Raw genomic sequence first — 23,195 nt, forward strand, 5'->3', positions numbered from 1 at the left:
CAGAATGAAAGCACTTGAGTTGATTCAAGCACTCTTCTATGGTCATGATCTCTATGATTGCCTCTGTGTGTTAGGAGCATACAGTCCAATGTGAGTAGTAATTAATGTTGTTATACCAAATCCAGCAGTTTTTAGAAAGGTATTTGCTGCATTATTTTAGAGTTTTAAATATAATCAAATAAGGGAAGTCTGTCCATGTTAAATATCAGATTGATATGAAGCATTATACTGAGTAATGCATTTATGCAACAACTCAGTTAATGAAAGAAATTTGGTCTCTGTGGAAAGGATTATATAGATGGATGTTAGGGATATTCAGAATCTAATTCTTATTTTTCTTTTCAGATTTCTGTGTATTTCTTTGTTAATACATTAATCAGTAAACAAATTTAGATGGGAATAGAGAAAGAGGGCTGATCTGGACCAATGATGACCACTGGTGGCGTATGAGTCATGCACATGAATACCATGTTTCTAGAACTCTGAGGTCCAACACAAATGGGATTTAGTCCATTCATCCTTTGTGAAGGGATCCAATGGACAGGTATCAGGATATGCAAGGATCTTTTTCAGGATTTTTGTGTTAGTATTTAAAAAAATACTATTTTAAAAGAATCAAGGGCAGGATAAATAAATGAATGTATAAACAAATAGAAATGAAGAGAGTGAAGCATTGTTTATTGCTAAAATATGTAATAAAGAAAATGGATTATTGGTGTAAGTTAGAATAGATAATATATGGATGGAATTTATTATGTCTTGGACTAAAGATGACATCAACTGTGATGAATAATAGTTATTACTCTCAGTCAGTTACACATTTGAAGTTCATTTTATTGAGAGAAAAGCAGATATTTCTATAAATTATTATTATTATTACTATTATTATTATTATTACTTTTAGACAGAGTTTGGCTCTTGTCACCCAGGTTGGTCTGCAGTGGCACATTTTTGGCTTGCTGCACCCTCAGCCTGCTAGGTTCAAGTGATTCCCCTGTCTCAGACTCCCAAGTAGCTGGGATTACAGCCACTACGCCTGACTAATTTTTGTATTTTTAGTACAGATGGGGTTTCACACCATGTTGGCCAGGCTGATCTTGAGCTCCTGACCTCAGGTGATCCACCCACCTCAGCCTCCCAAAGTGCTGGGATTATAGGCGTGAGCCACTGTGCCTGGCCCCATAAATTTTTAAAAACCAAAAAGATGACACAAACGAATAGTGGAACATGTCAGTCAGTGGAGAGAAATTCTCAATCTTTTATCATCTTCTCTGCTTTGTATGAAGATGGATCAGAATGAATGCATCAAGTGGGCTTAAGCATTCTGCTTGATGGAAAGCTGTGTTGCTGTTGTGCTTGGCAAGAAACTAACGTGAGTAATAGCCAAAATTTTGGTCTTCCTTTGGGTAGTTGACTAAAGGTATTCACAGTATTATTAAAAATTTTAAATTATTATAAAGTTAACCATGGCCCAATGGTTAACATAATATAGAACAGTATGTTTATTAATCAATAATGTGCCACAGAGAGGTGAATGAATGAAAGCGACATTGTCTAATGTGGAAAGGATTCTGTAGACAGACGCTTGGTATGTCTGGCATCATGTTCATAGGTTTTTGTGAATCATGTTCTTATTTTACTCTTATAAATTGATTAATGATTTATTCAAAACAAAAGTAGAAATATATGAAAATTGAGACCAATGATGGCATGAGCCATATACAATGAGTTAAACATGTCTGGACTTTGATGTCCAACACAAAAGACATATAGTCCATATTCTTGATATAAGGCATCCTCTAGGCCCATGTTGGGAATATCCAAGGGTCTTGGTCTTGATCTTTGGGTTCATATATTTTCATTCTAGTATTATAATTGGATCAATGAAATAACCAATCAATAAGTAAATTAATGAAGTATTGTTCAAATTAAAAATATGTAGTGAGCAAAGAAACACTACTAGTATATTATGAAAACACTGAACTCTAATTTGAAATAATTTTACATGACTTTTACCTCCTTAGCTCAGGATGGTGTAGATAGTATAAGTTACAGACACTGTTCATGTTCTGGATAGACGGCGATTTTAAATTTGTTCATTTTCTTAAGAGAAAAAAATACTCGAAATGTGTGATTACTGAAATGACTGACTGAAGGTGAAAAGCAAGGATCAGTGGAGAGAACGTCTCAGATGTCTGTTCTCCTTCTTCATTTTAAAATCATCTGTTCTGTCCTGTATTTCTCACACTGGACCCATCTGAGCTGATTTAAGAATTCTCCCATGGTTATGACTGTATGACTGAATCTCTATTAAGAGCTTGGAGACCAATGTGAGTAAGAGTCAAAATTTTTGTCATGGCTTGGGTGGTTTGTTTAAGGATGTTCACTATATTTTAAAAAGTGTGAAATATAATCACAAAAGGCCTAATGTAAACATCTTGATTTGGGATTAACATGAATCATTATACTGATTAATGCATATATGAAAAACTGAGGATAAATAATAAAATTTAAATACTGATTTGTGAATAATGATGGATACCTAACAAATAGGTATGCTTTTGTTGGAGGTTTGTGAATCATCAGCTTTAAAAAATATTATCAGTGAATTTATGAATTAATCAATAAACAGTGTTGTAAAGAATGAAGAGAAAGTGGGCCTTCCTGGACCGATGATGACATTTGCCGGCGTATGAGTGTTGGGTGATGAATAATACGTGTGTAGAACTCGAAGGTCCAACATACAAAACACCTCAATCAGCAAGGATCAGTGGAGGAAGATCTAATTAAAAAAAAATCATCTTCTTTTTTTTTGTACTCCTCAGAGTGATAATCTCGAGGTGATTTATGCATTCTTCCATGGCCACCAGCTTTATGGTTGCATCTCTGCGTTAGAGCTTAGAGATCAATGTGAGTAATAGTCAAAGTTCTTGGTGTGGTTTAGGTGGTTTAAGGTATTCACTGCATTACTAAAAAGTATGAAATATAGTCACATAAGGCCCGCTGTTACAAATGACAAATATGAAGCGTTATATTGATTAATACATGAGTGAAAAGCTGAGGATAATTAAAGCAGGAGATACATGGAGATGAGATGATAATATGTACAGATTAAGAATATCAAGGCTGTTCTTGGGGTTTTGTGAATCATAGAGTTTTGATTTATTGTTAGTGAACTAATGATTAAGTCAACAGACAACATAGAAATGAATGGAGAAAAGGAGGCCCAATCCTGGATCGATGATGACCACTGGTGGCGTATGAGTCATACATGATGAATTATGTGTCTGGAACTCTGAGGTCCTTCACAAAAGAAATTGGGTCTTTTTGTTCATTCTTTCTTATGTTATTATTATGACTGGGTCAATGAAAGAATCAGTAAACAAATATATAAATGAATCAAGGTAAAATGGGGGAAACATTGTCTAATTATAAAAATTTGTAGTGAGGCAAGGAATTTTGTTAATATGTGTAGAAAACACCAAAATCCAAAGAGAAGTAAATGGTGCATAATGGTTTATTTTGGCAAAGGATGATATGGACAGTATTAATTAGGTAATGTTTTTGTTCTGGGTCAGTGGCAAGTTCAAAATTGTTCATTTTAAGAGAAAAGGAAATAAATATACTCCAAGTAATGATTGCCTGAATTAATGACTAAATGGAAGATGATAAGCAAGGATCGATGGAGGATTTTCTCATTTTTTAATCATCTGTTTTGCTCTGTACTCCTCAGAATAGATGCTTTAGAGGTGATTCAGTCTCTCATCCCTGCTCACCAGCAGGTTGGTTGCATCTCGTTTTGGAGTATGAAGGCCAATATGAGTAATAGTCAATGTTCCTGTCTTTGTTGGTGTAGTTTTTTAAAAAAGATATTTCCTATGTTATTAAAATGTGTTAAATATAACCAAAGAGTCCCAAACATTTCAATTTTACTATCAGATTGATAGACGTATTATAGTGATTGGTCATTATATGGATCAAAGAAGATCATTACCATGGAAGACAGTAATGAAGAGATTTAGTCTGTGGAAATGAATCTGTAGATGAATGTTAGGAATCTTTATGAGTACTATTCTTGTGTTTTCTGATTGATATGTATTTATTATTAATGAATTAATCAATGGATAAATTTGTATTAGTGTGAAATCAAAGAGATCCTGGATCAATGATGATGACTGGTGTGAGTCATGCATAACGAATACCATGTGTCTGGAACTCTGAGGTCCAACACAAATGGCATCTAATCCATTCCCCATTTCGAAGGGATCTTATGCACAGATGTCAGAATCTATGAGGATGTTGTTGTTGATATTTTTGTTCATGAATTTTAAAAATATTATTGTAAACGAATCAAGGACAGAATAAATAAACAAATGTGTAAATTAATAGAGATGAAGAGGGTGAAGCATTGTTTATTACTAAACTTCAGGAAAATGAATATTAATAGAAATGGAATGAGTAATAAGTTGATCAAGAATATTATGTCTTGAACTAAGGATGACACAGACTGTAATAGGTAATAGTTCTTGCTCTCAGTTGCAAGTTTTGAAGTTTATTATGTGAAAAATATATAAATATTAGCATAAATTAATAAAAGCCTAAAAGGCAGTGCTAACAACTGGTAAACAACGTGGATCCATGGAGAGAATATCTCAATGTTTTTCTGTGCTTTCTACTCTTCAGAATGGATGGAGCAAGCTGTTTCAACCATCTGTTGGGATCAAGGCTGTTGTGTTACCTCCGTGTTTGGAAAGAGACCAAGGTGAATAATAGTCAAAGTTCTTATCTTGGTTTCAACAATTTGTTTGAGGATATTCTTGGTATTATTATAAAATGTATTAAATTATTCAGTTAGAGAGGAGAGATACGCTCAAGAGAAATATTATACAACATGGTGATTGTAGTTAATGTTATACATCATATTCTTGAAAAATGCTAGAGAGTAGCTGTTAAGTATTCTCACTACAAAATGATAACTATGAGATGTAATACATATGTCAGTTAGATAGATTTAGTTTTTCCATAATGTATATTACTTCAGAACATCATGTTGTGCATGATAAATACATACAATTTTATCTGTCAATCCAAAAATTAAAAAGTATCAAATTAATACACAGTTAACCACAGCTCTATGATGAGTATGACCTGAAACAGTATGTTGTTTAATTTATCATGTGCAACACTGAGGTCAATAAATGAAAGAGATCTAGTCTATGTTGAAAGTGACTCTGTAGATGTTATAGATATTCAAAAACCTTGTTGTTGGCTTTGTCTGAACCATGTATTTGTTTTTATTAATGTCATTAATATGATCATTTAATTGATAAAAATGTAGGAACACATGAAGGAGAGGAGACTCAATCATGGACCAATGATGACAAATGGTGGCATTGGAGTTATGGACGATGAATAACATGTGTCTGAAACTCTGAGGTCCAACACAACTCATAATTAGTCTGTTCTGTCTGTTGAAATTGAGTTACAGAGAAATGTCAGGAATATATAGATAATATCCATGTATTGATTCCATAGATTGATATTTATTATTATCAATGGCTCAATGATAGATTCATTAAACTAATATAAATTAATGTATAATGAACAAGAGGGTCAAGCATTGTCCAATATGAACATATGTGTGGAGGCAGGAAATGTTATTAATCAAAATTTAAAGCACTGAGATTCATTTACAAAATAAATGGATAAAAGATTACCACTTTTGGTAAGAATCATATAGAAATTGATAAGAGTTGATTTTATTGTTCTGGGTTAGTCCCGTGATGGAAGTATTCCTTTGCATAAGATAAATAAATATATATATACACACACACACACACACACATAGTGAACAAATAATAAATAACTACATGACCTAATAAATGAAATGCAGAAAGCAGGAATCAAGAATCAATGGAGATAAGGTTTTAATTTTGTTATCATTTGCTCTGCTTCATACCCTTAGAATGAACACACTCAGGTGATTTAAGCACTCTTCCATGGCGACGAGCTCTGTGGTTGCCTCTGTATATTAACAGCACAGAGATTAAAGTGAGTAATGACTGACATTCTTTTCTTGGTTTCAATATTTCTTTTATCTTAAGATTATTCACTATATTATTAAAAAGCATGAAATATAATGAATGCAATTATAACCCAGTAATAAATATGAGATGTATGAAACATTATATCCATTAGTGCATGTATTAAAAATAGGATAATTAATGAAACTGTTATGTTGATGTGAGAATAATTCTATATAGAAATTAGGGATATAAGGACTCTTCTTGAGTTTTCGTGAATAATAACACTATAATTGTATGATATAATGAATTAATCAATAAACAAATGTAGGTGACAATAGAGTAAAAGGGCCAATCCTAGATCAATGATGACTACTGGTGGCGTATGAGTCATATACGATGAATACGTGTCTAGAACTCTGAGATCCAATGTGAAAGGATGTAATTCATTTACTCTGGTTGAAGTGACGCTGTAGCCAGTTGTTGCGACTATACAAGGATCTTGGTTTTGGTCTTCATGCTATGCAGAGAATGTCTTTTTTTTTTTTTTTTTTTTTGCCATTTTCTCTGATTTGTATTTCTCAGAATGGACCCACTCAAGCTGACTTGGGAATTCCTCCTTGGTCACAAGCTTTTGGGTTGCATGTCTGCATTAGGAGCCTAGAGAACAACGTGAGTAATAGCTAAAGTTCTTGTCTTGTTTTGCATGGTTTGTTTATGGGCAGTCACTATATTATTAAAAAGTGTGAAATATAATCAAAGAAGGTGAGCTGTAGCTTAGTAATAAGCATGGGATTAATATGAGGTATTATATTTTTTAGTATGTACATGAAATACTACAATTATTATTAACATTAGGAGATATTGAAGTGAGAATGATTTTAAGTACATGTTAGGGATATAAATCTCTTGAATTTTTGTGAATCAGAGTTTTAAAATTATAATTATTAAATTAATCAATAAATAACTTAGAAATGAATTGAGTAAAAGTAGGCCCTTCCTGGATCAATGATGAAACTTGCCGGCATATGAGTCTTGGATAATGAATGATATGTGTGTGGAACTCTGAGGTCCAACACAAAAGAAAAGTGATGTTTTTTTCCATGCACTTTCATTCTTTTATTATAATCGGATCAACAAAAGCATCAATGAACAAAAATATAAGTCAATCGAGATAAAATAGATGAGGCATTGTCCAAATATAGAAATATGTGGGAAGGCAAGAAGTATTATTACTATACGTTGAAATCATGAAATTCAATGAGAAATTAATGGTATGTGACTTTTACCTCTTTGGCTAATGATACACAGACAGTTTAAATTATAGGCAATGTTCATGCTCTGAGTCTGCGGCAAATCTGAAGTTGTTCGTTTTTAGAGAAAATGTAATATCCTCCCAATGAATGTTTGCCTTAATTACTGGCTGAACGGTAGACACAAAGCAGGGAACCATGGCCATAAGGTCTCAAATTTTTAATCAAGAGTCCTACTTTGTGCACCTCAGAATGGGCTCACTTGAGTTGTCTCAAGCACCCCTTCATGCCCACGGGCTGTACAGTTGCATCTGTGTGTTAGGAGCTTGGAGTCCACTGTAAGTAATAGTCAATGTTCTTGGCTTGAGTACTTTTTTTAAGGATAGTTAGTACAGTATTAAAAATTATACAGTATATTAAAGAAGGCCAACTGCAGCCCAGTGACAAATGTGAAATTGATATGAAGCAGTCTATTGATGAATTAATTCAATTAATTCATTTAAGAAAACTGAGGATATTTAGTAAAGGAGGTACATTGACCTGAGAATGATTCTATACATATATTAGGGACATCAAGGCTTTTTTCAGGTTTTGGGCATTATAGCACTTTAAACACATTATTAGTAAATTACTGAATTAATCAATAAACAATGGAGAAACAAATGAAGAAGAGATGGGCCATTCCTGGACCAATGGTGATGACTGGTGGTATACAACTCAAAGGTATAAGAAGTGTTTTTGTTAGTAGCAAGTTCAGAGTCATTTGTTTTAAGAGAATATGAAATAAATATATTCCAAATAATGATGATTTAAGTGATAAATGAAAGGTGAAAGGCAGGGATCATTGGAGGAATGTCTGAATTTTTAAATCATCTGTTCTGTTTATACTCCTCAGAATGGCTCCACTCCATCTGATTTAAGCACTCTTCCATGGCATGTGCACTATGGTTGGTTCTGTGTGTTAGGAGCACGCAGACCATTGGGAGTATGCATTCATTTCCTCTCTTTACAAGGTCCAGTAAGTTGGTGTCAGTGACAAGGATCTTTGTGTTCATGCATTCTTTTTTTTGAGATGGAGTCTCTCTCTGTTGCTCAGGCTGGAGTGCAGCAGTGCGATCTCGGCTTACTGCATGCTCTGCCTCCCAGGTTCAAGCAATTCTCTGCCTCCGCCTTTCGAGTAGCTGGGATTACAGGCACCTGCCACCACGCCTGGCTAATTTTTGTATTTTCAGTACAGACGGGGTTTCACCATCTTGCCCAGGCTGGCTTGAGTTCCTGACCTCGTGATCCGCCCTCCTCAACCTCCCAAAGTGCTGGGATTACAGGCATAAGCCGCCACGCCCGGCTGTGTTCATGCATTCTTAAAAATTATAAGGAATCACTGATAGAGTAGATAAACAAATACATAATGAATAAACATCAAGGTGGTAAAGCGTGCTCATTGTTAAAATATACAGGAGGGAAAAATAGTATTAATATAAATTGGAACAAGTGTATTTTGTCTTAGACTAAGAGTGATAACTGAAAGTGAGAAGTAACGGTTTTTGATGATTCACTTGCATATTTCATGTTTGATTTATTAAGAGAAAAATAAATATTGATATAAATTTATAAATGCCTGAATGACTATATAAAGGGATGGAGGCATCTGTGGCTCAATGAAGAGAATATGTAATCATCTCCTGTGCTCTGATTTGTATATTCTTCCACGCTCACGAACTCTGTGTTTGTATCTATGTGCTAGGAGCATAGAGACCAGCATCAGCAATGGTAAAAATTACGTTGGTTTGAGTGATTCAAAGAATGTCAATCATGCTAATGTTTTATTTCAGATTGATATGCAGTATTACGTTGATTTAATGCTATGTGAAAAACTGAATTCATTTAAAGAAAGGGATTTAGGCTCCTTGTAATAGTATAGATGAATGTGAGTGATATTGAAGAGCTTATTTTTTTGTGGTTTATGTGTATGTCTTTATTAATGAATTACTCAGTAAACAAGTGTAGGTATGAATGAAGAGAAAGAAGGCCAATCCTGGACCATTGATGACAACTGGTGGCTTACGTGATTGTATATGCTGGTTGTATATGAAGAATAGTATGAATCTGAAACTTTGAGGTCCAACACAAATAGAATCTAGTCCATTGCCATGTTTAAAGTGATATAATAGACGGATACCTAAAATGTACAAGGAGTTTGTGATTAGTCTTGTGTGCGAGAGGTTTAAAAATATTGTAAAAGTAGCAATGGCAGAATAAACAAATAAATGTACAAATAAAATAAAACAAATAAAAATGAAAAGGACAAAGCCTTGTTCATTGCTGAAATATGCAGTAAGGAAAATACTGTTAATGTACAATTGGAATGGATAATAAATGGACCAGGTGTATAATATTTCTGACTAAAGATGATAGAGACAATAATAATAATTACTGATAAGTCATAGCAGTTATTGCCCCAAGTCAATTACAAGTTTGAAGTTCATAAGAAGAAAAATAAATAAATATTACCATAAATTAATAAATACCTAAACGACTAAGTGAATGAAGGAAAGAAATTATAGATCAACGGACAGAATGTCTCAATTTTTTTATCATCATCTCCACCTAGCACCCTTCCATGCAGATGCAGTTAGCTGATTTGAACACTCTGCAACAATCAAGTTTCTCATGTTAACTCCGTTCAAAAAGAGACCAATGTGAATATAGTCAGTCAGTGTTCTTGTCTTGGTTTCATTTATTTGTTTGTGAGTATTCATGGTATTATTAAAAAGTATTAATCAAATAGTTAATAAGTATAATGTAAAATATGATGTTGATTAATCCCTAATACTGACATCATTAAATGAAAAAGATGGAATGTATATGGGAAATGGTTGTATTGATAGCTGTTAGCACTATTCTAGCATTTTATTTTTGCATTTTTCTGACTCACTGATTTTCAGTGAATTAGTGATTCAGTCTCTGCAAATATAAGAGTGAATGAAGAAAAAATTGGCCGATGAGTACACACAGAACAATGATTACAGATAGTGGTGCAGGAGTCATAAACGATGAGTAATATGTGTGTGGAACTCTGAGCATCAACACAAAACGTATTTATTCTTTCTGTTTGGAATAATCCTATAGACAGATGTTTGGGATACATAAGGACAATGTTCTTATTTTAGATTCATAGATTTAGATTTATTAATATTAAAGAATTAATGATAGGACCATTAAACAAATATAAGTAAATAGATAAAATTGAAGAGAGTGCAGCAGTGTTCAGCTATAAAAGTATGTAGTGAGGCAATCAATATTATTAATACAAGTAGAGAAAACTAACATCCATTAAGAAAATATTGGATCAAAGATGTTCCCTCTTTCTTTGGATTAAAATCATATAGACACTAATAATAGTAAGAATCGATTTTATTATTCTGAACCAGTTCCTCTAAGTTCGAGGTTGTCCCTTTTGTTAAGAGAAAAAAAATATACTTCATGTAAAATTATTAAGTACCTGAATGATCAAGTAAAAGAAATGCAGAAAGCAAGAATTATAGAGGATGAGGTGTCTGTTTTTTAAAATATCGACTCTGCTTTGTTTTCATCAGAATGAGTGCACTTGAGCCAATTGAAACATTCCTCCTTGCATCTTTGTTCTATGATTGCATCTATTTGTTAGTAGCACAGAGACCAATGTGAGTAATCATTAAAATTCTTCTCTTGGTTTGTGTAGTTATTTCAAAATATTCAATGAATTACTAAAAAAGTGTATACTATAATCAAAGATGACCAGTGGTATTCTAGCAATAAATAGGGGACTCATGTGAAGCATTACATTGATAATGCATCTACGAAAAACTGAGGATAGTGAATGAAACAGCCATATCCATATTAGAAGGATTCATTGTAGGGATTAGGAATCTCTAAGCTCTTATTGGGATTTCATGAACAATGATTTTAAAATTTATGGTCAGTGGATTAATAAATCATTAGTAAGTAATCAGAAGTCAGTGGAGAGAAAGAGCACCTATCCTGTGGGTTGATGATGACTACTGGTGGCGTATGAGTCATCTACAATGAATATGTCTCTGGAACTCTGAGGTGTGTCACAAAAGAAATCTAGCCCATTTTCTATGTTTGATACAATCCTTTAGATGGGTATCACGAGCGTAGAGTGGGTTTGTTTTTGGTCTTTGTACTCATACATTTTCATTCAATTTTTATTATTGAGTTAATGTGAGAATCAACAAACAAATATAAAAATAAAGATATATTGGCCGGGCGTGGTGGCTCAAGCCTGTAATCCCAGCACTTTGGGAGGCCGAGACAGGCGGATCACGAGGTCAGGAGATCGAGACCATCCTGGCTAACACGGTGAAACCCCGTCTCTACTAAAAAATACAAAAAACTAGCCGGGCGAGGTGGCGGGCGCCTGTAGTCCCAGCTACTTGGGAGGCCGAGGCAGGAGAATGGCGTAAACCTGGGAGGCGGAGCTTGCAGTGAGTTGAGATCCGGCCACTGCACTCCAGCCTGGGTGACAGAGCGAGACTCCATCTCAAAAAAAAAAAAAAAAAAAAAAAAAAAAAAAAAAAAAAAAAAGGATATATTGGGTGAAGTGTTGCACAATTATAAAAATAGATGGTGAGACAAATACTATTAATATGTATTGGAAATAGTGAAGTTCAAAGAGAAATAAATGTTACATGTCTGTCACCTCTTTGGCTAATGATATAGAGAGGATAATTATAGACAGTGTTTGTATTCTGGGTCAGTGGCAAATTCAGAGTTGTTCATCGTCTTAAGAGAAAGTGAAATAAATATACTGTACTCTAAATAATGGTAGCCTAAATGACTAAAGAAATGCAAAAAGCAAGGATCAATGGTGATAATGTCTCAAATTTGTTATCATCTTCTCTGCACTGTACTACTCAGAATGGACATCGTTGTTCTGTCTTGAGAATTCCTCTAGGGTTACATGCTCTGTTTGCACCGTGCTTAGGAAGGAACCTGCAGACCAATGTGAGTAATGGTCAGAGTCGTTATTGTGGTTTGGGTGGTTTGTTTAAGAGTAATCAATGTATTATTAAAAAGTGTGAAATATAGTCAAAGATGGTTAATGTTATCCTGATGGTAGACATGGCAGTGACATGAAGTATTATATTGATAATGGATGTATGAAAAACTGAGGATAATTAATGAAACAGATAATATCAATGTTAGAATGATTCTGGATACAGATCAGAAATATCAAGGCTGTTCTTGGAGTTTTTTGAATCATAGGCTTTGAAATTATTATTAGTAAATTAATGAGGCAACCAACAGACAATGTAAAACTGAATGGAGAAAAGGAGGGCCAATCCTGGATCAATGATGACCACCGGTGGCGTATGAGTCATATGTGATGAATACGTGTCTGGAACTCTGAGGTCCTAGTCCATTCCCTCTGTTTTACGTGATTCTATAGACTGATGTCAGGAATATAGAATGAAGTTGTTTTGGTTTCATTTTCATTCTAATGCAAGAATCAATAAACATATAAATAAAGATAAAATAGGGGAGCATTGTACAACTATAAAAATACGTGTTGAGGCAGGAAATACTATTAATGTATATTGAAATTGGTGAAGTCCAAAGAGATATCGTACATACCTGTTACCTCTTTGGCTTATAATAATATAGACAGAATAAATTATAGATAATGTTCAAATTCTTATTCACTTGCAAGATCAAATTGTTCTTTTTCTTAGGAGAAAATGAAATAAATATTAGTCCACCTAATGAATGCCTAAAGGACAGATTAAAGGCAAGGTGAAAAGCAAGGATCATTAATGAGAAAGTCTCAGTTTTGTTACTGTCTCTGCTCTGTATTCCTCAGAATAGATGGCCTGTGCTGATGGAAGGATTCCTCCCTGGTGACGTGGTGTGTCTGCCTCTTGATTGGGAGCAGGCAGACCAATGTGAGTAATCAAGTTCTGGTCTTAGTTTGGGTGGTTTAGTTAGGAGGACTTGATGTATTATTAAAAAGTCTGCACTATAATAAAAAATGGCCAGCTGCAGCCCAGGGATAGAAATAGTAGTGATATGAAGCATTATGTTAACAATATGTATTTGAAAACCTGAGAGTAATTAATGAAACATTTATCAGTGTGAGAATGATTCTATATGCAGATAAAGAATATTAATATTAATGCTGTTCTGAGGCGTTAGTGAACCAAAGGTTTTAAAATTATTATTAACAAATTAATGAATTAATCATTAGACAAGGTAAAAGTGCACAGGGAAAAATAGGACACATTCTGGATCGATGATGACCACCGGTGGCGTATGAGTCATACGTGATGAATGCGTGTCTGGAACTCTGAGGTCCGTCACAAATAAAATCTGGCTTATTCTCGATTTCGAATGTTGTTATAGACAGATTTTAAAAATATAGAATGTTTGTTTTTTCTATGTGATTATGTACCTTCTATTTTTATAATTGGATCAATGTGATAATCAGGAAACAAATATATAGTAAATATAAAATGATTGAAACACTGCCCAATTATAAAAATTTGTGGTAAGGTTAGAAATGCTATTAACATGTGTTAAAATCAGTGAAGTCTAAAAAGAAATGAATGGTATATGATACAGATAGTATAAATTATAGACAATGTTCATATTCTAAGTCAGTGGTGATTTTGAAGATTTTCATTTTATTAAGAGAAAATAAATAAAACAAATATACTCCAAATAATGATTGCCAAAATGACTAATAACAGGTGAAAATCAGGGATCAATGTTGAGAAATTTTTTATCATTTCTGCTTTCTATCCTTTCAGAATGATGCACTTGTTATGATTTGAGAATTCCTCCATGGTCACGTGCTCTGTTTTTATCATGGTTGGGAGCCTACAGACCAATGTGAGTAGTAATCAACATTCTCGTCTTGGCTTGAATGGTTTGAATGGTTTGAGAGGAATCGATATTATCAAAATATCGGATTGTCTTGAATCCCTGACCTCAAGTGATCCACCCACCTCAGCCTCCCAAAGTGTTGGGATTACAGGCATGAACCACAGCATCTGGCCAGAAGCACTCTTAATATCTTTTGACACAGTGAAGTCCACAGAGATATAAATGGCATCTTCTGGTGACCTCTGTGGCTAATGATGGTTTAGACAGTACAAATTATAGAAAACATTCAATTTCTGGGTCAATGGCAATTTCAGAATTATGCATTTCTTTAGATAAAATGAATATACTGCAAATAATGACTGCCAAAATGACTGACTAATGATAGGTGATAAGAAAGGGTCGGTAGTGACAATATCAAAATAGGATAATAGGATAATATCAAATATATTTAATATTTGATAATAAATATATTTTTTATATTTAAAATAGGATAGTATAAAAATAGAGGATAGGATAGATAATAGGATAATATGGAAATAGAGGATAACAAAAGTTATCTTCTTCTCTGCTCTGTATTCCCTGGAATGATTGCACTTTGCTGATTGAGGGATTCCTTCAAGGCCACGTGCTCTACTTGCACCGTTTTTGGGATGGAGCCTGGAGACCTAGGTAAGGAATAGTGGAAGTCCTCAGCTTGCTTTGGGTGGTTTCTTCCAGAGGGTTCAATATATTATAAAAAGGTGTATACTATAATCAAAGATGAGCAACTGTATTTAAATAAACATGGGCATGATGTGAGGATTATATTGAAGATGCATACAAGAGAAACTGAAGATAATTGATGAAATAAATATTCCTACATATTAGGATTATCATGGCTATTCTTGTGGGTTTGTAAATCATAGGGCTTAAAATTATGATTAGTGAATTAACAAATTAGTCAATAGACAAGGCAGAAATGAATCCAAAAATAGAAGATCAGTTCCGGATCGATGATGACTACTGGTGGCGTATGAGTCTTTTGCGATGAATACGTGTCTAGAACTCTGAGGTCCGTTGCAAACAGAATCTAGCCTATTCTGTATGTTTGAAATTAGTTTACAGACAGCTGTCAGGAGTATAGAATGTATATGTTTTTGGTATTCGTGTTTACATGTTTTGATTCTACTTTTACAATTGATCCATATGAGAATTAATAAACAAATGCAAATCAAGATGAATAAATTCAAGCATTGTCCAATTATAACAATTAGGGACAAGGTAAGAAACATGATTAATGTATATGAAGCAGTGACATCCACAGAGAAATAAACGGTACATTCCTGTGGCTTCTTTGGCTAATGATGGTGTAGACAGAATAAAATATAGGTAATGTTCAACTTCTGCGTCAGCGACAGTTTCAAAATTATTCATTTTATTTTCAGAAAATGAATTAAATATACTCCAAATAATGATTGCATGAATGGCTAATTAATGATAGCTGAAAAGCAAATATCAATATTGAAAATGTCTTAATTTTGTTACTCTCTTCTCTGGTCTGTATTCCTCAGAGTGAACAATTTGTGCTGTGTTAAGGATTCCTCCATGATCACGTGCCCTGTTTGTACACCATGCTTGGGAAAGTGCATGCAGACCAATGTTAGTAATAGTCAAAATTCCTGTGTCGGTTTGTGTGGTTTGCTAAAGAGGACTCAGTGTGTCTTGAAAACGTGTATTATATAGTCAACGATGGTCAACTATGTCCCAATGGTATTTATGAGAGGGATCTGAAATATTTATTGATAATGCATATATGAAAAACGGAGAAGAATTAATGAAACAGATATATCTATTTTAGAATGATTCTGTGTAAAGATAAGGAATATCAAGTCTGTTCTTAGGGTTTCGTGAATCACAGAGTATAAAATTATTACCAGTGAGTTAATGAATGAATCTAAAGACAACATAGAAATGAATGGAGAGAAAGAGGGTCAACCCTGGATCGATGATGAGCACTGGTGGAGTATGAGTCACATACGATGAATATGTGTCTGGAACTCTGAGGTCCATCACAGAAGTCAGTTTCCTCTGTTTCAAGTAACTCTAGACAGATGGCAAGAATATAGAATGAATTTTTTTTGTTTATGAGTTTTTATTTTATAATTGGTTCAATGAAAGAATAAAACATGTGAATAAATAAAATAAATAAGCTAAGCATTGTCCAACTATAAAAATGTGTGGTGAGGCGTATTTAATATGTATGTAAATTGATGAAAGCCAAAAAGAAATCTAACATACCTAACCTTTTTGGCCAATAATGAAGAGACAGTATAAATTAATATGCCGTTTTCATGTTCTGCGTTAGTGGCAAGTTCAAAGTTGTTCATACTTCAAATAATGATTGCCTAAATGTTTAACTAAAGATAGGTGAAAAGGAAAGATCAACAATGAGAAAATCACATGTTTGTTATTATTTTCTCTGCTCTGCACTCATCAGAATGGACGTACTTGTGATGATTTAAAGATGCCTCCAAGGTCACGTGCTCTGTTTGCACCATGCTTAGGAAGGAGCATACAGACCAATGTAAGTAATGGTCAAAGCTCTTGTCTTTGTTTGAGTGGTTTGTTTAAGAGGATTCAGTGTATTATAAAAATATATTGCAGGAATATATTATATATATTTCTATAATGTATTACAAAATACATTATAAGAAGATATAATACATTGTAAAAGATATAATACATTATAGGAATATAATATAGGAATATATTATGTATAATATATTCCAATATAGTATAGGAATATAATGCATATATAATATATTCCAACATAGTTTAGAACTATAGTCTATGATATATTCCAATATATTATAGGACTATAATCAAAGATGGCCAACTCTTTCCCAGTTATAGGAGTGATATGAAGTACTATATTGAAAAAGCATATATGAAAAATGGAGAACAATTAATGAAAATATGTATCAACACTATGATTCTATGTAGGGATTAGGAATATCAAAGCTCTTGGGCTTTTAAAAACCAAAGATTTTAATGTTATTATCAGTGAATTAATGAGTTAATTATTAGACAAAGTAAAAATGAATAGAGAAAAATAGGAAGAATCCTGGTTCAGTGGTGACTACTGGTGTCGTGTGAGTCATACGATGAATACGTGTCTGGAACTCTTGAGGTCCATCACAAAGTCAGTTTCTTCTGTTTCACATGATTCTATAGGTAGATGTCAGAAATACAGACTCTGTTTTTGGTCTTTGTGTTTTATGCATTTATATTTTATTTTATAATTGGACTAGTGAGAGAATCAATAAGCAAATATTTGAATACATAAAGATGAATAAGGTTATTTGGCAGGGCAGCAAGCACTGTTAATATGTACTGAAACAGTGATAGCCAAGGAAAAATGAGTGATGCATGCCTGTGGCCTCTTTGGCGAGTGATAGTGTAGACAGTGTAAACTATAGATAATGTTTAAGGTATGGGTCAGTGGCAAGTTCAAAACTGCTAATTTTCTGAAGAGAAAATGAAAGACGCTTCAAACAATGATTGCCTAAATGACTCATTAGATGAAGATGAATCATGAGCGAGAATGTCCCACTGTATGCTCTGAACTCCTCTATGCTTTGTGCTCTGCAGAATGGATGAATTGTGCACCTTGAAAAGTTCTTCCCTGACCACCTGAGGCACTTGCATCACGGTTAGGCTCAGGCAGACTAATGTGAGTAATAGTCAACATTTTTGATTTCCTTCTGATGCCCTTTTAAGAGGACTCATTGTATCATAAAACTTGTGTGACATTATCAAAGATGTCCACCTGTATCCCAGTGAAAGATACGGAGATGATATGAAGCATTGTATTGATAATGCCTATATAAAAACCCGAGGATAGTTAATGAAGAGGTATATCAATGTTGAAATGATTCAGTATACAAATTAGGAATATTAAAATTATTCTCGGGATTTTTTTGAACCATTAAGACTTAAAATTGCTAGTCGTGAATTAACAAAATCAATCAATAAACAAGGTAGAAATGAATGGAGAAAGAGATGAACAATCCTGGATCGATGATGACTGCTGGTGGCGTATGAGTCATATGCGATGAATACGTGTCTAGAACTCTGAGGTCCATCACAGAAGAAATCTAGCTCATTTTCTGTGTTTGATAAAATCCTTTAGACAGGCATCAGGAATATGAGTTTGGTTTTGGTCTTTGTGTTTACATGTTTTAATTCCGTTTTTATAATTGGCCAATATAAAAACCAATAAACAAATATATAAATAAAGATGAGTAAGGTTAATCATTGTCCAGTTGTAAAAAATATTTGGTGAGGCAAGAAACACTATTAATATGTATTGAAAATAGTGAAGTCTGGAGAGAAGTAAATGTGCATGTCTTTCACCTCTTTGGCTATGGTGATATGGACAGGATAATTATAGACAATGTTCAAATTCTTGGTTAATTGTGAGTTAGAAATTGTTCATTTTTTAAAGAGAAAATGAAATAAGTTTACTCCGAATAATGATAGCATAGATGACTAACTATTGAGAGGTGAAAAACCAGGATTGATAGTTAAAATGCCCCTCTTTTGTTATTATCTTCTTTGCTCTGTACTTAGAATGGACGTACTTATTCTGATTTGAGGACTTCTTCATGGTCACGTGTTCTATTTGCACCATGCTTAGGAAGGAGCATGTGTACCAATGTGAGTGACAGTCAGATTTCTTGTATTTCTTTGGGTAGTTTATGTAAGAGGACTCAATGTACTGTAAATAAATATGTAATATAACCAAAGATGGTGAATTTTATCTAGTGAGGGATATTGGAGTCAAAAGAAGTATTATATTGATAATTCACATACAAAAAACAGGATAATTCATGAAACATATATTAATGTCAGAATGATTAGGGATATCTTTTTGGGGTTCTGTGAGTCATAAGGTTTAAAGTTATTATTAGTAAATTAATGAATTAATCAACAGACAATGTAGAAAATAACAGAGAAAAGAAGGGCCAGTCCTGGATCGATGATGACTGCCGGTGGCATATGAGTCATAGACAATAAATACGTGTCTGGAACTCTGAGGTCCGTCTCAAAAGATACCTAGTCTATTCCCTGTTTCAAGTGATCCTACAGACAGATGGCAAAAAACAGAATGTATATGCGTTTGGTTTTCATGTTTATGAATTTTTATTTTATATTTATAATTGGATCAATGAGAGAATCAATTAATAAATATATAAATAAAGATGAATAAGGGCTGGGTGTGGTGGCTTACACCTGTAATCTCAGCACTTTGGGAGGCCAACACAGGTAGATCTCTTGAGGATAGGAGTTCAAGACCAGCCTGGCCAATATGATGAAACTCCATCTCTACTAAAAATACAAAAATTAGCCAGGCATGTGCCTCTAATCCGAGCTACTTGGGTGGCTGAGACACATGGATCTCTTGAACCCAGGATTCAAAAATCTGCTTGAACCTGGGAGGTTGCAGTGAGCTAAGATCACGTCACTGCAGCGTGGGCAATAGAGCACGATTCTGTGTCCAAAAAAAAAAAAAAAAAAGATGAATAAGGTGAAGCATTGTCCAATTATAAAAATATGTGGAAAGACAACAAACACTATTAATACATACTGCAATTGGTGACTACTAAAGATAAGTCTTGCATACCTGTTACCTCTTTGAATGAGATAGACAGTATAAATTATTGACCATATTCAAGTTCTGGGTCAGGGACAAGTCCAAAGTTATTTATTTATTTATTTTTATTTTTATTTTTATTGAGATGGAGTCTCACTCTGTCACCTAGGGCAGAGTGCAATGGCACGATCTCAGCTCACTGCAACCTCCGCCTCATGGGTTCAAGCAATTCTTGTGCCTCAGCCTCCCTAATAGCTGGGATTGCAGGCATGCGCCACCACGCCTGGCTAGTTTTTGTATTTTTAGTAGAGATGGGGTTTCACCATGTTGCTCAGGCTGGTCTTGAACATCTGACCTCAAGTGATCCACCTGCCTTTGCCTCCCAGCGTGCTGGGATTACAGGCATGAGCCACCACATCCGGCCAGTTATTCATAAAAAAAAATGAAATATACCTCAAATTAATGAACATGCAAATGAGTATAAATGTTTACACATTCGTTAATTTGAGGTATATTTGAAAAGCAAGGATCAATGGAGAGAAGGTCTCATTTTTGTTGTCATCTCTTCTGCTCTGTACTCAGAATGGAAGCACAGAAGCTGGTTTTCACTGGTTAAGAGCTATCTCTGTGCTAGAAGCTGGACACCAATGTGAGTAATAGTCAAAGTTCTTATCCCATCTTGGGTGTTTTGTTTAAAGGTTTATAGTGCATAAACAAAAAATATGAAATATAATCCAATAAGGCCATGAGTAGCCTAGGGATAAATATGGAATGGATAGGGAATGTTACACTGAGGGATGCTTGTATGAAAAGCATGTCCTGTGTTATTATGAAAGGTAGTAATGAGGGGATATGGTATTGTGAGGCTGACTGTATATACAAATTAGAGATATCAAGGCTCCTCTTGGGATTTTATGAGTGATAGTGTTTAAAAGTTATTAGTGGTGAAATAATGAAGTAATAAATAAAGTAACAAAGAATGAAGAACATCAGAGCTAATCCTGGATCAATCATGACTACCGGTATTGGGTGGGTCTTAGTCAGTGAATACCTATCTGGAACTCTGAGGTCCATCAGAAAAGAAATATAGTTTTTTCCCTCTTTTGGAAGTGATCATATAGACAGATGTCAGGAATATGCAGGGGTCTTGTTTTTGCTGTTTGTGAGCACGAATTTTCAATCTATTATTATAATTCGATCAATGAAGGAACCACTAAACAAATATACAAATAAATTATGTTGGATGGGACTAAGCATTGTCCAACTATAAAAACAATTTGTGAGGCAAGAAAAGCTACGGTATGGTCAGGCGTGGTGGCTCACACCCGTAATCCCATCACTTTGGGAGGCCGAAGTGGGTGGATCACCTGAGGTCAGGAGTTTGAGACCAGCCTGGGCAACATGGTAAAACCCTGTCTCTACTAAAAATACAAAATTAGCTGGGCGTGGTGGCATATGCCTGTGATCTCAGCTACTTGGGAGGCTGAGGCAGGAGAATCGCATGAACCCGGAAGATGGAGGTGGTGGTGAGCTGAGATCACACCACTGCACTTCAACCTGGGTAATAGAGTGAGAAGAAAACCTATGATATATATTGAAAACACCAATACCATTAGGAAATAAGTGGTATGAGGTTATTTCTGTAGTTAGGGATGTTATAGACAGTGATAAATAATAGTGAATGTTTATGTGTTGTGGCAGTCGCGTGACTGACACTGTCTGGCTGTGTAGAGTAAATAAGATAGATGTCATCCCGAATAACCTATATGACTGAATCAGTGGAAGACAGAATGCAAAGGTAACGCAGATAATGTCTTAATCTTTTCTGATCATCTCTTGTGCTCTGTACTCCTCAAAATAAACACACTCTGGCTGATTTTATCATTCTTTTTTAATGGGAAGATCCATGATTGCATCTATGTGTTATATGGTGTATGGAGACCAATGTGAGTGATAGTCAACGTTCTTGGTTGCAGTGTTTTTTAAAAAAGATATTCGTAGTATTATTAAGAAGTGTTAAATATAACCATTGAAGGTAAGCTTTGGCCCATTTGTAAAAATAGGATTAATGTAAAGCATTATGTTGATTAATGCATATATATAAAACATTGAATTTAATTAATGAAAGAGATGTATTGCTGTGAGTAGTATTGACAGAGACAGATATTAGAGCTATTTAAGGACTTTACTCTCAAGTTTTTGTGGCTCTAAGGTAATTATTTTATTGTTAGTGAACTGATAAATTAATCAATAAAAACACGTAGACATGAATTAAGAAAATGAGGTCCAAGCTTGAGCCGGTGATGACAGCTGGTGGCGTGTGAGTCATGGATGGTGAGTACTAAGTGCCTGGAACTCTGAGGTTCAATATAATAGAAATCTAATCTATTCCTCTGTTGAAAAAAATCCTTTAGATAGATGTTAGTGATATCGAGGTCTATTTGCTTCCAATTTTACAGTTCATTGATTATGATTGTATTAATATAAATGAATTAGTGAAAGAATCAAACAAAGATTTAAATGATTAAACATGAAGCGAGAGAGAGGCATATTCTAATTGTTAACATATGTGGCAAGGAAAGAAATACTATTAATTAATTTGGAATGGATAATAAATGGGCCATCGGTTTTAACTCTCTGGCTAAGAATCATAGAGCCATTGATAGAGCAGTAACACTGATTATTAGTTATCAATGGCTATGTGATTTTTTAGGTCAATTCGCAGGTCAACTGGGTCAATTGTAAGTTCAATATTTATTTTATTAAGGGGAAAATAAGCAAATATTAACATAAATCAATAAATACCATCTGACAGAGTAAATGGAAGGTAGAATGAAAAAACTAATGAATAGAAAGTCTCACATTTTGTCTTCTGCTCTTCCTTGTAATCCTCAGAACAGTCACTTCCTGCACTGATTCTGCCATGAACACTTGCTCTATGGCTGTTTTAAGGAACCTGCAGACAAAGGTCAGTAATCGTCAAAGTTCTTGTCTTAGTTTGGGCCATTTAAGAGTGGTCAATGCATTATTAATAAGTAGAAAACATAATTAAAGAAGACTAACCATGGCCCAATGAACATGGGGTTGATATGAAACATTATGTTGAGTAATGCATGTTTGAAACAATGAGGTCAGTTCAAGAAACAGGTCTAATTTCTGTAGGAACTGATCTTCAGATAGACAACAGGGTTATCACAGCTCTTGTTATATTTTTTTCTGATTCATGTCTATTTCCTTATTATAAAGTAGTAAATTAATAAATAAATGAAATAGACAAAGTGTAAATGAAGAAAAAGATTGATTGTCTGTGGCCTGGTCCAGAGATGATGACTTGTGGGTATGAGTCAAGGATGATGAGTAATAGAAGTCAGGAAGTTTAAGCTCCAGTATAAAAGAAAT

At 34.2% G+C, this 23,195-nt stretch overlaps 1 long non-coding RNA gene, 19 other non-coding genes and 1 pseudogene across 53 annotated transcripts in view; all 21 read left to right on the top strand.

The window, feature by feature from the left end:
* Positions 1–23,195, top strand: part of LOC103229707 (uncharacterized) — a 188,499-nt gene that overhangs the window by 87,854 nt on the left and 77,450 nt on the right. For 22 of the 34 annotated variants that reach the window (XR_012091073.1, XR_005235480.2, XR_005235484.2 and 19 more), the window contains 13 exons: positions 4–2,330; positions 2,826–2,910; positions 4,684–4,762; positions 5,966–6,051; positions 6,609–12,283; positions 13,140–13,221; positions 14,086–14,830; positions 15,712–15,799; positions 16,638–16,724; positions 17,792–17,873; positions 18,773–18,859; positions 20,379–20,445; positions 22,692–22,764. This is a non-coding gene — a long non-coding RNA (uncharacterized lncRNA). Of the gene's footprint in view, positions 1–3; positions 2,331–2,825; positions 3,783–4,683; positions 4,763–5,965; positions 6,052–6,608; positions 12,284–13,139; positions 13,222–14,085; positions 14,831–15,711; positions 15,800–16,637; positions 16,725–17,791; positions 17,874–18,772; positions 18,860–20,378; positions 20,446–22,691; positions 22,765–23,195 lie in introns of all 34 variants that reach the window. The other 12 variants (XR_012091069.1, XR_012091074.1, XR_012091076.1 and 9 more) reach the window with 12 other exon arrangements.
* Positions 420–493, top strand: LOC119619134 (small nucleolar RNA SNORD113/SNORD114 family). Its single transcript, XR_005235573.1, has one exon. It is a non-coding gene; the product is annotated as a small nucleolar RNA SNORD113/SNORD114 family (small nucleolar RNA).
* Positions 2,666–2,740, top strand: LOC119619145 (small nucleolar RNA SNORD113/SNORD114 family). The gene has a single exon (XR_005235584.2). It is a non-coding gene; the product is annotated as a small nucleolar RNA SNORD113/SNORD114 family (small nucleolar RNA).
* Positions 3,234–3,306, top strand: LOC119619128 (small nucleolar RNA SNORD113/SNORD114 family). Its single transcript, XR_005235566.1, has one exon. It is a non-coding gene; the product is annotated as a small nucleolar RNA SNORD113/SNORD114 family (small nucleolar RNA).
* LOC119619146 (small nucleolar RNA SNORD113/SNORD114 family) lies at positions 4,159–4,228 on the top strand. The gene has a single exon (XR_005235585.1). It is a non-coding gene; the product is annotated as a small nucleolar RNA SNORD113/SNORD114 family (small nucleolar RNA).
* On the top strand, positions 5,368–5,442 carry LOC119619130 (small nucleolar RNA SNORD113/SNORD114 family). Its single transcript, XR_005235568.1, has one exon. It is a non-coding gene; the product is annotated as a small nucleolar RNA SNORD113/SNORD114 family (small nucleolar RNA).
* Positions 6,382–6,453, top strand: LOC119619129 (small nucleolar RNA SNORD113/SNORD114 family). Its single transcript, XR_005235567.1, has one exon. It is a non-coding gene; the product is annotated as a small nucleolar RNA SNORD113/SNORD114 family (small nucleolar RNA).
* On the top strand, positions 7,025–7,099 carry LOC119619142 (small nucleolar RNA SNORD113/SNORD114 family). Its single transcript, XR_005235581.1, has one exon. It is a non-coding gene; the product is annotated as a small nucleolar RNA SNORD113/SNORD114 family (small nucleolar RNA).
* Positions 9,313–9,401, top strand: LOC119619153 (small nucleolar RNA SNORD113/SNORD114 family; annotated as a pseudogene).
* On the top strand, positions 10,289–10,363 carry LOC119619164 (small nucleolar RNA SNORD113/SNORD114 family). Its single transcript, XR_005235598.1, has one exon. It is a non-coding gene; the product is annotated as a small nucleolar RNA SNORD113/SNORD114 family (small nucleolar RNA).
* Positions 11,300–11,371, top strand: LOC119619148 (small nucleolar RNA SNORD113/SNORD114 family). The gene has a single exon (XR_005235587.1). It is a non-coding gene; the product is annotated as a small nucleolar RNA SNORD113/SNORD114 family (small nucleolar RNA).
* LOC119619131 (small nucleolar RNA SNORD113/SNORD114 family) lies at positions 12,625–12,696 on the top strand. Its single transcript, XR_005235569.1, has one exon. It is a non-coding gene; the product is annotated as a small nucleolar RNA SNORD113/SNORD114 family (small nucleolar RNA).
* On the top strand, positions 13,562–13,633 carry LOC119619132 (small nucleolar RNA SNORD113/SNORD114 family). Its single transcript, XR_005235571.1, has one exon. It is a non-coding gene; the product is annotated as a small nucleolar RNA SNORD113/SNORD114 family (small nucleolar RNA).
* On the top strand, positions 15,147–15,218 carry LOC119619140 (small nucleolar RNA SNORD113/SNORD114 family). Its single transcript, XR_005235579.1, has one exon. It is a non-coding gene; the product is annotated as a small nucleolar RNA SNORD113/SNORD114 family (small nucleolar RNA).
* On the top strand, positions 16,139–16,210 carry LOC119619136 (small nucleolar RNA SNORD113/SNORD114 family). The gene has a single exon (XR_005235575.1). It is a non-coding gene; the product is annotated as a small nucleolar RNA SNORD113/SNORD114 family (small nucleolar RNA).
* On the top strand, positions 17,266–17,336 carry LOC119619159 (small nucleolar RNA SNORD113/SNORD114 family). Its single transcript, XR_005235595.1, has one exon. It is a non-coding gene; the product is annotated as a small nucleolar RNA SNORD113/SNORD114 family (small nucleolar RNA).
* LOC119619135 (small nucleolar RNA SNORD113/SNORD114 family) lies at positions 18,214–18,285 on the top strand. The gene has a single exon (XR_005235574.1). It is a non-coding gene; the product is annotated as a small nucleolar RNA SNORD113/SNORD114 family (small nucleolar RNA).
* On the top strand, positions 19,175–19,246 carry LOC119619141 (small nucleolar RNA SNORD113/SNORD114 family). The gene has a single exon (XR_005235580.1). It is a non-coding gene; the product is annotated as a small nucleolar RNA SNORD113/SNORD114 family (small nucleolar RNA).
* LOC119619156 (small nucleolar RNA SNORD113/SNORD114 family) lies at positions 20,799–20,870 on the top strand. The gene has a single exon (XR_005235592.1). It is a non-coding gene; the product is annotated as a small nucleolar RNA SNORD113/SNORD114 family (small nucleolar RNA).
* Positions 22,090–22,164, top strand: LOC119619138 (small nucleolar RNA SNORD113/SNORD114 family). The gene has a single exon (XR_005235577.1). It is a non-coding gene; the product is annotated as a small nucleolar RNA SNORD113/SNORD114 family (small nucleolar RNA).
* On the top strand, positions 23,110–23,183 carry LOC119619168 (small nucleolar RNA SNORD113/SNORD114 family). Its single transcript, XR_005235601.1, has one exon. It is a non-coding gene; the product is annotated as a small nucleolar RNA SNORD113/SNORD114 family (small nucleolar RNA).

The sequence above is a fragment of the Chlorocebus sabaeus genome, chromosome 24, assembly GCF_047675955.1.
Source record: "Chlorocebus sabaeus isolate Y175 chromosome 24, mChlSab1.0.hap1, whole genome shotgun sequence".
In the NCBI taxonomy this organism is placed as follows: Eukaryota; Metazoa; Chordata; class Mammalia; order Primates; family Cercopithecidae; genus Chlorocebus; species Chlorocebus sabaeus.